At 34.9% G+C, this 15,866-nt stretch overlaps 1 protein-coding gene and 1 long non-coding RNA gene across 2 annotated transcripts in view; both read left to right on the forward strand.

The window, feature by feature from the left end:
• LOC127846175 (uncharacterized) overlaps positions 1-15,866 on the forward strand; it is a 140,803-nt gene that overhangs the window by 82,606 nt on the left and 42,331 nt on the right. The window lies entirely within an intron of this gene.
• LOC127844697 (uncharacterized) overlaps positions 1,441-15,866 on the forward strand; it is a 51,598-nt gene continuing 37,172 nt past the window's right edge. Inside the window, exon 1 of the long non-coding RNA XR_008032871.1 lies at positions 1,441-1,550. This is a non-coding gene — a long non-coding RNA (uncharacterized LOC127844697). The remainder of the gene's footprint in view (positions 1,551-15,866) is intronic.

Below are 15,866 nucleotides of genomic sequence, written 5' to 3' on the forward strand. Positions count from 1 at the left end.
GTATTAGTTGACCTACGAGCGTTTGCATTCAGTAGCGTTATTCGCCCACCTTTACTTTGTATTTTTTCGGATTGGCGTCAAAAGTTTCTGGATTTCAGAATCATAGGGCACTGATTGTTAATTAAACATTAACTTTTCTTCAAAAGATAATGCGTACAAACATACGCGGTTTAATGTTTAGCGCCTGTGTCCTGCGCCTGCTTTCTCAGATAATACATTAATGTTTATATTGCAATCTATGTGTGATAAACATAGTACTTTGCTTTCAAAGCAAGTGGAGGAGCCTATTTTAATGGCCGCTTGTTATCGGAAACATTTAACTGAAATTAATCAAATTCATAACCACATTAACAATTGTGTATGGCAATTGCATGTACTATAAAATGGCGATATTATTTCACATTTTGAAATCAATTTAAATCACAAGACGTATATGAAATAAAGTTTGCAATACCAAACTATTCGAAGATACAATTTAAATGTTAATTATGTGTTGTCCTTAGTCATGCGATGTAAACGAAGCTGCAGCACGGGATAGTTTATATCATTCGGAAAGCGTATATGTTTTGTCAAGCTAGGGATTTACTCTTTTAAAACTAGGCACAGATGTTTGGCCTTGTGAAATTCACTGCTACGCTGAAGTAATCAGCTTTGCTACACCAATGTTAGTAGTAGTATGTAGATATAAACACTTATTAAACTCGCTACACCACCGCCACAAGTTGAACAAATAAACGCAGCCTACTTGTACGGGTTTAAAGATCAAGTTTCACACGAATCTTAAGAAGGCAAACATAATCTGTATTGTGTTAAGCAGCAAGCTATCCTACCAGACTACTCTTAATATCAACAACGTTTTTTCTCCGGAAATTATTTAGTATTCAAGTGACCTGTGCCCTTTGTACACGTTGCATAGAGTAGGTGAACGTTTCCTATTTGAATAAACATATACTGACTTAAGTCAATCTAAATATGGATTTTTTTTAATTGGAATCGTTCTCTTCCTGCATAAGATGAACCTTATTATACAATAATGTCCCTTATTCAAGGCAAGGAACAGAGTACTAAACAGTAAAAACATGACAACTGCACTAAACAGCATACGCACGCACACGACACAAGCACCCACTTGAACATTCAATTACATTCTTTTTTTGCTCTGTTTTTACAAATGACTTTAACCAATAACATAAGCAAAGCTAACACTAAATGTATTTCAGGCATATTGACCTATATACTAATTTAGTTAAATTTGATGTTTAGCATTCCAAGAATATGAATACATTAGCTTTAAACAAATACAAGTCATTCAAATATGTTCCTCATTTATATATAAATAGAATTGTCGTCACTTCTCGTGATGCGCAAACTCCAATCTTGCACGATTGAGTGTAGCCTGCGTGTTGCTGACTTAATGCGATGTAGAAAGTTGGCCGGGACTGTTAACATATCAAAATGGCGGAGAATAGATAATGTTGGGAGGATATTGACTTTATCTCAGAGGTGCTTCGCATGACTTAATTACATGCTTTACCGATTGCAGTAACCAAGTAAGTGCTAACCAAGTAATCGCAAAGTTTTGTTTTTTTTTTACACATTTTTAGACGTTTTATCAATTAAATGTACAACGATGTTGATACAAGGCACACTTGTAAGTACCATGTTTTATATATGATAGTATGTCATTTACCTCTTTACCAAATAACATTTACGAATGGAATTTAATTATGGATCATTTAAGAAATGTAAACTAATGAATATAGTGGAACTACCGTTAGAGATACGTATTTTAATGTCAATATATGTACATGCCGAAATTAATTTGACACATTTAAACACATTCGAAATCTCCACTCATTAGTAAATAAATAAAGTCATGAACCCTAATTATGTAACAATTTAAATGCACGCATGTCTTTTCAAATGCTTTACTTTGTCTGTTTTCTTTCCTACCAATTACAACGGCCACCGGAAAAACTTTGCGAAACCGAAATTTCGCAAACTTAAGTACCCTTTTTCTTAAAGATTTGCTACTTTGAGACATAGTATGCGATAAAAGTCTTATCGTTGATTAATAATTGGTTATTTTCACTCAAAAAACGCGTTTTCTTCACTATGAAATTTATAAGCAAAGTTGGGGTTCCCATGGGATTTTTGCATTTTCCCATGGGATTTTCGATTTTCCCATGGGATTTTTTCTCCCATGGGATTTTTTTTCTCCCATAATTTGCAAATGGGAGAAAAATCCCATGGGATTTTGAACATTTTAAAAAACGTGTTTTATTTGCGTTTGCAAGTATTTTAACGTTATTTAAGGACTGTATATTGGTTTTATGCCAATTATATATAAAAATATTTAGTAATAAAAAAATCCCATTTTAAAATGGGAGAAAAAAATCCCATGGGATTTTTTTCTTATTTTGAGAGATTTATTCATGAAACTTTCAGAAACATCATATTTTATGAAATGATGAACAACTACGATATTTTAATGCGTTTAGTCGTGTTTAAAAAAAAAAAAAAAATCCCATGGGATTTTTAAATCCCATGGGATTTTTAAATCCCATGGGATTTTTTCTCCCATGGGATTTTTTTCCAATGGGATTTTTCAGTTTCGTAAGCCGAATAAGTTTCTTAATGCGAAAAACAACAATAAAGGAAATAATAATTATAATTTTGAATAATAAATTGAATAATATAAATAACATGAATATTTTTAAAATGAGTTACAATTAAAGGTTTATGCTAGTAGAACTTATCATTTCTTGTTCGAGCAGATGGTTGAGTCCAATTGGTGAGTATGCCAGCTTAGAACCAGTATAAATGCATCGCAGACAGACAACGCTGTCATACTGTACACACCGCTGAGTAACAATCTTTATTGCATTTCATTTTGCAACAGAAAATGAACTCCGTAGTATAATTGATCTTATATATGCCCTCTGCTTTTGAAAGCGTGCAACACATTAACATAACAATAAGTCCATGCCAAAAACTATGTGCAAATTCCATTCAAAGCTATATACACATTATAAAGGTCAGATGACCCGCGTCATGCGAAAATGGGTCTTATGTCATATGCGGCCGAAGTTGGTCCATCCTAGCTTGTCCAACCGCGCAGTCTGGTCAGGTACTACGCTGACTGATATATAAAGTCAAGCCATGATTCGTGGTCTCATATCCTAACTCGGTAGCTCCTGTGCGAAACTTTCACCGGAAACGACGGCACCGAGACGGGCGCTCGAACTTTGCGGATGCGCGTTATATGTTATATATAATAGCGCGATGTGTTTTTTCTTGCCTCAAATTAGTAAGCCCAATCAGCGTTTTATTGTGTTTTTTGCTTCTACTATTAACAAGAACTTCAACTGATACGAACATGAATTTTATTTTAATATGTTTATTTAATGCTCGGAAAACTCATTGTATATTTAGACTACTACTTATAAAACAAAGTCGGGTTTTCGGCATAAAAATTGTTATTCCAAACCAGATTTTACGCACTTTACTGTACAAAATACCGTTAGGGCCACCGTGGTTACTCATTAAAATCCAGAGGGCGAGAATGCGAGAACGCGAAAGTACGATGACGACAGTGCGACAATACGATGGCGACAATGCGTTCGTACGATTGCGAAAACGCGCTAGTACGATGACGACAATGCGACAGTGCGACAATACAATGGCGGCAGTGCGATAGTACGGGGGCGACAATGCGATAGTCATATCGTACTGTCGCCGTGGTATCATCGCAATGTCGCCATCGTTCTATCGCATTGTCGCCATCGTATTGTCGCACTGTCGCCATCTCATTTTCGAATTGCCGCCATCATACTATCGCGTTATCGCATTGGCACCATCGTACTATCGCACTGTCGGCTATCGCCATCGTATTGTCGCACTGTCGTCATCGTATTTTCGCACTGTCGTCATCGTATTATCGCACTATAGAACTGTAGTATTGTCGCCATCGTACTATCTCACTGTCGCCATCGTATTGTCGCACTGTCGTCATCGCACTGTCTGATTGTCGTCATCGTATTATCGCGTTCTCGCATTGTCGCCATCGTACTATCGCATTGTCGCCATCGTATTGTCACCCTGTCATCATCGTATTGTCACATTGTCGCCATCGTACTATCGCGTTCTCGCGTTCTCGCCCTCTGGATTGTAATGTGTAACCACGATGGCACTAACGGTATTCCGTAATACTGCTAAAGCACAGTATGATTAGGTCACTCCCAATGCTCAAATCTCTATGTCTATTTTAGTAACAACACATGTCTATGGAAGGATATTTAGGTAAAAGTTACATCATTCGTGGTGAATATTTACATTATGACCGATGCTTATTCTAATTTGCTTTATGACAATTCCAACATGCTTGTTGTCTATTCGTTTATACTTGATGATTGCTGCAACATTACATCATTCATGAATAATATTTACATTGTGCGTGATGTTTATTCTAACATGCTTCATGACAGTTCCAACATGCTTGTTCTCTATCGGTTATACTTGATGATTGTTTCAACATGCTTGGTGACTATCCAATGTTTGTGTGTTCATTATTCCTGAAACCAGTCATAATCGGTTTTGCCACTAAGCGTCATTAACAACGGCAGTTAGCAACAGGCAGTAAGCAGAATGCAAGTTACTAAATTATGACATCAGGTGGCGCGCGTTTATTTTCCGTATGTTGAATAAATTACTTTTCGGAAAAAAAAGCGAAAACATCCGAATCATTTTGACTAGTAAACTGAATAAGCTGAATTAGTTCCCTTCGTTATATAATCTCCATTAAACTAAATACGTTCATTATTGCCATGAAGACCAGTAAGTTTACACAATGAATTGACTGCCGTGAATGTTTTTGATATTTGTAAGATGCAATTGGCACTCAAGAAATTATACATGCATTTTATTCAGAACATAACGGGGCTGATGTGTTGGAATTGTGGCCCTTCCCTAGTCCAAATAATTACAGTAGACGTAATCTACCGATGTGCATTGCATATCGACCTCATATTTATAAAGTAGCCCAAACCCCCATTGCCACAGACCTGTGCGTGAAACTTTCAGATTTCTCTAGTCTGTTTACCATGCTATAATTACAATTTCTATAAACACATATTTATTATTTTATGACTATATAATGTCTGTGGTATACAGAGAAACCTGAAAGTTACAAGTACTCGTGTCTAGTACTGTACAACTATTGTACTCCTCGTTGAGAAAACAACTACTTCATCTACATGTATTAAAATATCATAAAACATAATTTTCAATCAAGTTGGAAAAAATCAATAAATAAATGTCATATAAACAGGTTTGTCATGAACGTTGACGTCGCTCTTGGTTACCAGAAAAATTCCCACGCACGGATTTCAACCGTCATTGTTTACAATCAATTAAATGCATAAGTACTTGAATTTGTATAGTGTTTTTTAAAAGTGTCCAGCTACAGGTGGTTAGCGTGTGGCTATAATACTAGTTAGTGAAAACATATTTTGGAATGATAAGTAATCATATTATAACGAAAAATCAACTTTTCTTAAAAAAATAAGTTAAATATATATTCAACAAGGTATCCAACTCGAAATCATCCGAAAACGGGATGCATCGTTTTAAACAGCCATTACTTCATCAATTTTGCAGCGATTTTCACGATCTTGGTCTTATTCAACGCAGAAATAAATTTCCTTTCTGGAAATGTATATGTCTTGCAATATTTTTACAAATACTGGGTCAACTTTTAAAAAATAACACGATACACAACTCGCGTGACCCAGCTGTGATCGATCAGACAGTATTCATGACTGAAATCTTCACGGGGAAATGGGCATTTTCCCTGCAAAGTTCACGAACCTCGATACCATAATTCAATAAAACGTATGAAAAAAAAACATTCTTACCGTGCTTGCCGTAGAATTATGCATCAAAACTAACTGTCCAGCGCATTTTCAAACCTTTGTTTACATACATTTCAACCAACTGACATTTTAAACACAAGGGTGATTTCATTGCTCCAATGCGGAGTTGTGTCCTTACAACTGGAGATTTCATTCATAAATACGGTCTGATCGATAACAACTGGGTCAAGCGAATTATGTATAGCTTTATTTCTTAAAATTTGACCCAGCATGTGTAGAAATATAACAATATATATACATTTCCTAAAAGGAAATTCATTTCTGCGTTGAATAAGACCGGGTCATGAAAATCGCTGCAAAATTAATTTAGTAATGGCTGCTCAAAACGATGCACCCCGTTTTCGGATGATTTCGAGTTGGATACCTTGTTATATATAAAACGGTAGTGATTTTTTTTTTTACTAGAAAATTTGATTTTTCGTTTTAATATGATTATTTATCATTCAAAAAGATGTTTTCACTAATTATTATCATAGCCACACGCTAACCACCTGTGTGTCCAGCACGTGTGCCGGGAGAACAGGGCTTAATGTATTTTTTGTTAAGCTCTATAATATTTATATCCAATCTGTATGAAAAAATGTCGGTGAACATTATTCCGGTGTTAATTTTTGAAAATATTGAGGCATTCGTTAATTATGGATCTAAAACGGAACATTAATCCGCAAAAAAAACACCGGGCATATTGCATATTAGATCGGACACATGAAATTATTTCGAAAGAAAGCAATAAGAGTTTCAATTCTACAAGAGTAAGTATCGCTGTGCACGATTACGCTCTTACTGCTCGTATATATTTGACTCTTGGCAAATACCTAGTGTTTTATTTTGCTTAATCTAAATTGTGTCATGCATCTATATGTACTTAAAGCAGCATGACCAACAGCTCTTTCATATGTGAAAGAGATTGACACGAAATACCTACCCATCTATAATAAAGTTTATATGTGCACTTCAATATTATAGTTTTAAAGCATTTTATGTGGTGCAATATAAAAGTACTCTAGTAAATTTGAAATTATGTAATCGATTTCCTCTCAACATACATGCAAAGTTCCAGATAACTTTTTCAGCAAAATCTTGGTTTACACTCTATAATAATCCAGCCTTAAAGTCTATTATTAATTCTTTTTTTTCATGTAAATATAATTTTTGGCACATCCGCATTTAGGTTTATAGTCTAAGAAGAGCTAATGACAATTGCCGGTTTACAGCAGACTTTTTGCGATAAAAGGACCAGATAATGGAAAACGTTCGGCTTTTCGACTGTTGTAAAGATGGTCTGTTATTCATAATAACGTTAAAGTGCTGTTGATTTCATAATTGTAATGAGGGCCTAGACGAGTGGGAACTCATTGATAAAATGTTTACATTATATGCATTGATATTGAGTTTTACGCATGATCACACATTTTGAATTCTTATTTTATTTTTCCAATGTGTAACCGTACGCACAGAATTTAAGTCTACTTTTTTACTAAATTTAATTCAATTTTTTACGACTTTAAGCGTCTTATCTGGAGCTCTGCATACATGCATTAGTAGCATATATTGAAATATATCCATAGACTTTCTTTGGTTATTGAAGGTAAATTACTGTACAAAAAATATGGTTAGTCATTAACCAAAAAAAAGTTAAGTCTACAAACACGCGGTTAATTTCGGTTCAGTAGCAAATATCTTACAAAGGTGCGCAACTTCTCCTATAACATAAAATTTCCGTTATACGCCGTAAATTTCCGTAGTCCTCCGTAGCATTTCGGAATGACTGTCAATTGACATCATTGTATCATGCATGATAGTATGTTGCTTTGTGCTTGGGTGAAACTCACATCTTACCATCGCGTTAATTTATTAAACGCATTAATATTTGATTTCATTATGCACTGCGCCTATTGCACAAGTCTCTCTGCACAAACCAACATACACATATGCAGCATGCAATTAACGAACAAGAATGTTGCATCTGTACACATGCATGATACCATTAAGCAGAATGTAAATAGACATTGGACATCAGGCAAGATGTAAGTGTCATCAAGCATGAAAAGGTGTCTACATATTAATTGAAAGTACCATCAAGAATCATGACACAGTCACAAAGAAGGATGTAATTTTTACCTAAATACCCTTCCATATTTGTCGGCACTGTGTGTTTGCTTAATTTCACTGAAGAACGTCTACTGGTAAATCTTACAAAAAAAGTGATAAATAAGACTGAGTAGCAATTTTTTCGGCGTTGCTGTTTAACGTCAAATTTGGCCTTTCAACGAACTTCTTAAAAGCCCATTGAACTTTAATGAAGAAGTTTCCCGCTTGTAGATCCGAATGAATTAAATCAAATTTTGCAATTGACAATTTGATAGAAATCCCCATAAAACATTGCACATAGCTTTCTGAAATAAACAGGCCACATTGAACGCATTCACGATATCCAACAGCTCTCTTTGCAAAGACCTATCTAGTGTTTCTTGGCCGTGTAAGATCTATAATTAGAACATCGTCACCTAAACATCTACTAATAGAAGAGCATATTTTGGGGAAACAAATTCAATAAGAGTACAAAACGTCCACGATCAATAATGTGTAGTTTGTTAAAGATATCACGGCAGTAAAAACATAGCACTTCAAAGAGACCACAATCTGGTACATTTGGTCAATTGTTGCGTCCGTGGCGGACAATACATTTTTAAAAAGAAAGCGTACAAAAAAAGCAAACACAAAGTTCTTCGTAAGCTTGTTTTAATCTTAAAAACACATAATCGACAGTCATTCCAGTCAAATACAATACTAACAGTCAGCACTCTAGAGATCAAAAGTGCGGATATAAATATTTAATTCAGGGATATCAAGTGTATCAAGTTCGAATTCCGGAAAAAATAGCCGGTAGTCTGGGGCATTAGGTCCCTTACAGGGATAAAAGGTAAATCCCCGCCCGAGCCGTAGCTAACTGATTTATTGTAGTCTTTCTAGTTGCAATTTCTGGTGAGTACAATGCGGAATATTACGGATATTTGCAACATGTCGAAGATTTTCGGAAAGTAGCGAAGAGGTTTTCGTCAGTTAATATTCATGTCCGTGCCGGCCGCTAACTTATCAGAATCAATAAAAAAGAACCAGAAAAAATCGGTACCGATCGCAAATTTCCGGAATTCCGATAAAGCTTCAACATAATTTGTTCTCAAATGATCGCGTACTCGAACGAATCTGTCCCTACGCCTCAAACTCCCTTTAAATCTCATCGGACGTACATTGATCTCAAAATCTATCCTTGACGACTCAAATCATATTTCCTGAATAGTTTGGCCTATTGACGTCCCTGTAATTATAACAATGGTCTTTTGGATAAACACCGCTAAGTTGTTGCAATATAATAACCGTTTAAAATAGTTACCGGTTTTCATTTAATAAAATGAGTAAGTCATATTCGAGATTTCAGCGATTGCCAATATTTTGCTTTTGTTTCTCATAAGCATATGGTGCTTGGTATCTGCTATTGACTCCTATGTAGATTGCAAATATTACATAACCCTTACAGCGGCCGAGCGCAGATATCTGCATTTGGCCGCTAAAAAGAAAAATCTTTGCGCATTAATTTAATTCAAATCTCATTATCATAATCAAAATCATCATCATCGTCGTCGTCGTCACTACTACCACCACCACCATCATCATCATCATCATCATCATCTTCTTCTTCTTCTTCTTCTTCTTCTTCTTCTTCCTCCTCCTCCTCATCATCATCATTAACAACAACAGCAACACCAACTTAACATCATCATCAAACAACAATAAACATCGGTAGCATACAATGTGCTTCATCAACCATACATAATTATATGCGTTAAAACACCATAATAGAACAGCATGAATGAAGCTGTCTATTACTCTTTTATATTTCCTATACCAATATTTTTTTTTCGTTAATTGAAGGACTAGTTGAAATCTTCTATAAAAGCCCTCCCACCCCCCCCCCCCCCCCCCCAAAAAAAAATAAAAAAAATAAAACATAATAATAATAACCCTAGCAAACAACAATAAACATAGGTTAGTTAGTATACACTGTGCTTTAGCAACCATGCATAATGAATGTTTATGACTTCGGACCGTTGTGATCAAATTTAAAAAAGCAAGATGGTATGTATGCGGCACACAACACATAGATAAATATAGTTTTATACCTTAAACGTAGTTCATCAAAATAAAGATAAGTTATTATCTATGTAATACTTAAATTAGGTTTATAACGTATGCATATTTGTCTAAAACTTGTGAAATGTGATTCGTAAGCCGACGACAACATTATCATTCGGACCCTTCTCCCCACCTAACAATCGAGATTAAACACCTGTGGAGATCCCGATCTTATCAATGAATAAACCGGTTCAATGATGTCAAGTCAAATAAAACATACCATTACTATCCAAATAAATATCTATCAAAAAATGTAAATTGATATACCTACTTAACTAAAACTAAACTTAAACGATTAGCAAGAAAAATATATAAAGAAGAAGCAGGCAAAGTAGACAAATTAATTGTAACATACGTTTTCTCAGTCTCCCACTGTTGAACAATATAAATAGTATTTATCGCCACCCCAAAAGGGATCTTTATCACACGTTTGGCTCAACTAATATATAATCGTGACAGGACAAACTGTCAACAAATACCTTGTTAATGTTTTATACATAACTCCAATCAAAGGTCAACTTCCAAGGAAACTGCGGCATGTTAAAACTGTTGATTATGACAAAATGTTGTTTAGTACAAATCAGTACAATAGCGTCTGTTATGTGGCCTATACTAATCCAGTTAAATAAAACTTAAATCGCAGAAAAGTTTAGATTCTTTACACCTTTAAAGGGGCCTTTTCACAGATTTTGGCATTTTTTTTAACTTATTCATTAAATGCTTTATATTGATAAATGTAAACATTGGATCTTAAAAGCTCCAGTAAAAAAATCAAGAAAAAAAAAAAAGGAAATGTACATTGCCCGGAGCAGGGTTCGAACCAGTGACCCCTGGAGTCCTGGCAGAGTCCTGTAGTATAAACGCTTATGCCTACTGAGCTATTCCGCCGAGTACACATTCTCGACGTATTTTATACCTTATATAAGCAATCTTCGTAGTTTCACAAAATTTAACGACAAAAACAGAACTCTCCAAATTATTCAATCGTTTCGCGTTGCAACGCTGTATAATTTTTAGGTTTTAAAATCGTCAAAAGATGCATATAATGGCTATATTAGAGCATGGTTAATGTTCAGTATTAATGTTTCCTCACAAATATCATAACTAAAACGAAAACTTACGAATCTGAATCAACTTTTTTCAATTTTGTAAATTTACCAAAGCGTGAAAAGATCCCTTTAAGAAAATATATAAAACAGTTCTTTCCTGTTTTAACAAAATGATACATTTAAAAATAAATTATGAAGCATCGCTAGCAATATTAGAAAGAGAAGTAGAAGGAGAATTATTATCAATAGTAGCAGTAGCAGCAGCAGCAGCAGTAGCAGCAGTAGCAGTAGCAGAATCAGTAGCAGTAGCAGTAGCAGTAGCAGCAGCAGCAGCAGTAGCACTAGCAGTAGCAGTAGAAGTAGCACTAGCAGTAGCCGTATCAGTAGCAGTAACAGTAGAAGCAGCAACAGCAGCAGAAGCAGCAGCAGCAGCAGTAGCAGTAGCACTATCAGAAGCAACAGCAGCAGCGGCAGTGGCAGCGGCAGTGGCAGTGGCAGTAGCAGTGGCAGTAGCAGTGGCAGTAGCAGTGGCAGTAGCAGTAGCACTATCAGTAGCAGCAGCAGCAGCACTGGCAGCGGCAGTGGCAGCGGCAGTGGCAGTGGCAGCGGCAGCGGCAGTGGCAGCGGCAGTGGCAGCGGCCTTGGCAGTGGCAGCGGCAGCGGCAGCAGTAGCAGTAGCAGTAGCAGTAAGAGTAGCCGAAGCAGTAGCAGTAGCGGCTTTTTGCTTTTTTGTTTTAGAAGTGTTTGTCGTATAAGAAGAACGCAAGGAAGACAAATTAATTGTAACATGTGTTATCTTAGTCTCCGTTGTAGTAGTATTTGTTGTATCTACACAGCCATTTTTCAGTCACCTGAGAGACATGTTTTTATAAGAGATTTAATTGTGGACCAATACATCGTGTATTAATATCAGTGTACACACTGGGACACCACATGGGGCGAGGATTAACAGATAAACTAGGCCTTCAATTAATTATGCGCCTAGAGGCAAACAATACTATAACTTACTGATAATTTTAGGATTGGGATGTGTTTGTATCTTATTTGAAATTAGCTAGCTTAATTCAAAAACTAATTATAGCCTCAATATTATCACAAGAACATCATCACATATTCATTGTGCAATATATAATCATATCACCATCACAATATGCCAGAGCGTTAGTATTTATTGTGCATACATATCCTACAGCAACATTTACAAAACTTATTACAAACCAACCGCTCAAGCTTTAATTAAGATTGATTTTAATTTATATTATGACATACATTAAAGATCACTGTCAATTAATTAAAAAATAGCTTGATGCTTCGTACTCAGCGATTTAAATAAAAGAAACGTTGCGTACACAATAATTGGGGTTAATAAAAAAAGTCTGCAATTAAAATAATCAAATTTAAATAATACAAGATTTAGTTTCAAATTGTCGCTCAAAAAATGTATCAGTTATATCAGTTACTAGGGAATCGATTTGTTTAATCTCCGCAATCCAATAATAATTATGGTGTTTGTATGACAAATTAATAGCTCTTCGTCATTGAATGTATGATACTCATAAAAATATTGAAACAATAACCACAACAACAACAACATATGTGATTATGTATATATCTTCTTCAGATACTCTGTGTCATACTTTCAAAATTATCCTCATAAGATTCATAATAATAAAATAAACACTATTGCAATCTTAGTAAAAACCAACTTAGCCGTTATGCTAATGATTTTATGTTCAGTATGCGTGTACATTTCAATATTATATAACAACAAGTGTTCACAAATACCTATGTTTAATAAATATTAAAAACATGAGAACCAATGAAGGTATTTCATTTTAATAGACTAGTTTTACCGTGTGTGTACATTCATATAAAATCTTTTGAAAATCACACTTGAGATAATGTCTTTAGGTTTTGCTATTTCTAATCGATTTTAACACCATAAAACCACCGTATTTTCTCTTACATTCTAAATTTTCTTACATTTCCTTTTAAGCCAAAATATTTATGTTTTCATGATTCTAAATTTTCGGACATACGGATTTTCGTACAGTCAGTTAAACAGCGCTATTTTATCAGATGTTGACCCTGTTTTTGCTTATCTGATGACCCTGCGGTCATGCATTCTTACAACCGGATTAAAGTAATAAAACAGAATCATGCCTAAGGGCAATCGACCATTACATTTGCGTACTTGGGTAAATTACCTTGTAAACCTCTAATAAGCAATGGTTCCTTCCAACAGCGTTTGAAATGATATCGTATTAAGAAAGCCAAACGTTTATTGTTTTTACTTTTTATATATTATTTCAGTTGATTGCAAAGCTGTTAAGTTGCATTTTTAAAGTAAAGAACGAAGGGAACAACACAATAAAATTATGTACACTGATGTATTATTTCTACTTCAATTAAATAATTGACAAACAAACATAACACACTTGTCTCTAAATATTTTTCGTATTTAAATTTTCCAACACGAAAAACAATATCTTTAAGTGAACGGAAACTTATAATTATTACGGCATATAGTAAAAGCAGAGTTGTCTGAACCATAAGTAAAATAAAAAATAAAAAATGACACAGCTTATTTTTCCCTCAAGTGTTAATGATAATATGGATAAACAATTAAAAATACATCAAGTCAATTGTGTTGATTACTCGTTATTGAAATATTGCAATGCCAATTATAAGACATCTGATTAAAAACAAAATGTATGGTGGAATACCTAATCTGGAAATACAAACTAATGATACTATTAATGCAACAACAACAATCACATCTTTTCAAGCGCAATCAGAAAACTGCTACAGCTTTGTATTAACAAACATAAATATGTTTGTGCTTATAGATTTTGATAAACTTCAAATCTTTAAGCGTGCTATGAATTGAATATAATTTATATTTAAAAGTTTTGCTACTCTGTTGATAACTAGCAACAGCAAAAAGGAAGATACCATTTTTTATCATCTAATTTTATTTATATTTCATTGTTTATTTGTTTATGATCACAAGGATTGTTTGGATAACAGAGTGTGTCTAGATATACCGGTACCCTTAAAAATATTTTTATGAATTGCAATTAAGCGTAGAAATTAAACAGGCCCTAATACAGACACCATTTTTATCGGAATGCGATTATAGTTTCAATAGCAACTCGTAACGCTTTTAGCGACAAATTGACTTGGTCAAATACTGCATCTTAAACGGATAAATAAAATTGAAACCATTTATTTTCAATATTATCAAAATTATTATTTAGTTATTAATACATTAAGCAGCAAACTCTATTAATCAAAAAGATTTGATATAACATCCGAATTCACTGCAAAAATGAGCTGAGCGATAGGTTTTACGGTTGTTGAAATTGTTCACGATGAGAATGACGATGACGACGATGATGACGATGACGACGACGAGGAGGAGAACAACGACGATAACAATGACGATGATGATGATGATGATGACACTGATGATGATGATCACGACGATGACGACCATAACGATGTTGTTGGTGATAGTGACGATAATGCTGCTGCTGCTGCTGATGACGATGCTGCTGCTGATGATGCGGTGGAGGCTGAAGAGCAGGACGAGGACGAGGGCGACGACGACGACGACGACGACGATGATGATGATGATGATGATGATGATGATGATGATGATGATGATGATGATGATGATGATGATGATGATGATGATGATGATGATGATGATGACGATGATGATGACGATGATGATGATGATGATGATGATGATGATGATGATGATGATGATGATGATGATGATGATGATGATGATGATGATGATGATGATGAAGATGATGATGATGATGATGATGATGATGATGATGATGATGATGATGATGATGATGATGATGATGATGATGATGATAATGATGATGATGATAATGATGAGATGATGATTATGTTGATGATGATGATCATGATAACGTTGATAACGATGATGTTGATGAAAATAACGATACTGTAAGTAGTAAATTAACTCATTAATTGTTATTATAATACACAAGCACATGCTAATGGATCTGTATCCGCAAGGCGGTCAAATGAAAACTCACTTGGTATAAATATGAAAAATTGAATCAAAATATCATTGATTAGCTTGTTCGCATTGCATATGCTTATCATTGTGCACAGGCTAATCTTATTTGACGTGCATTAAGCCTCGTTTTCCATGAAAGCAGCCAATATGTGCATATTTTAATGATAAACACTAGACTGGTCAATGGCGTTTACAAGCTGGTATATACATTCACTGCTAGAGCAGAATCATTTGTCGTCTGCTGCAGACAGGCAGTGGTAATCGTTCCTAGCAGAGTGAGTTGTGGTTCTTGCCGTACTTAAGTCTTCTAAGCACCTACTGATTTGCATTTATTACCCATTCTCTTGAAACGCCGACTAATAAAGTGCGATAAACCGCCTTTAAGCACTTGGCACATTAACAAATAAGAACATTCCACACCTAACCGAGAACCGACGTCTTTAATCGCGAAACTATTACCAGAAATTGAATACCGCCAGAAACAACAATGAGCTCACTTCGATTAAATATAAATACACTATATTCATTGCGTCCTACGCAATCAAACATATCAACCGAAAATACCAGCGAATACAGTATTATATATGACATCGATCTTATATGTCGCCTCAGACATGCGAGAGCGCC

Source organism: Dreissena polymorpha, chromosome 9 (genome assembly GCF_020536995.1).
Source record: "Dreissena polymorpha isolate Duluth1 chromosome 9, UMN_Dpol_1.0, whole genome shotgun sequence".
Taxonomy (NCBI): domain Eukaryota; kingdom Metazoa; phylum Mollusca; class Bivalvia; order Myida; family Dreissenidae; genus Dreissena; species Dreissena polymorpha.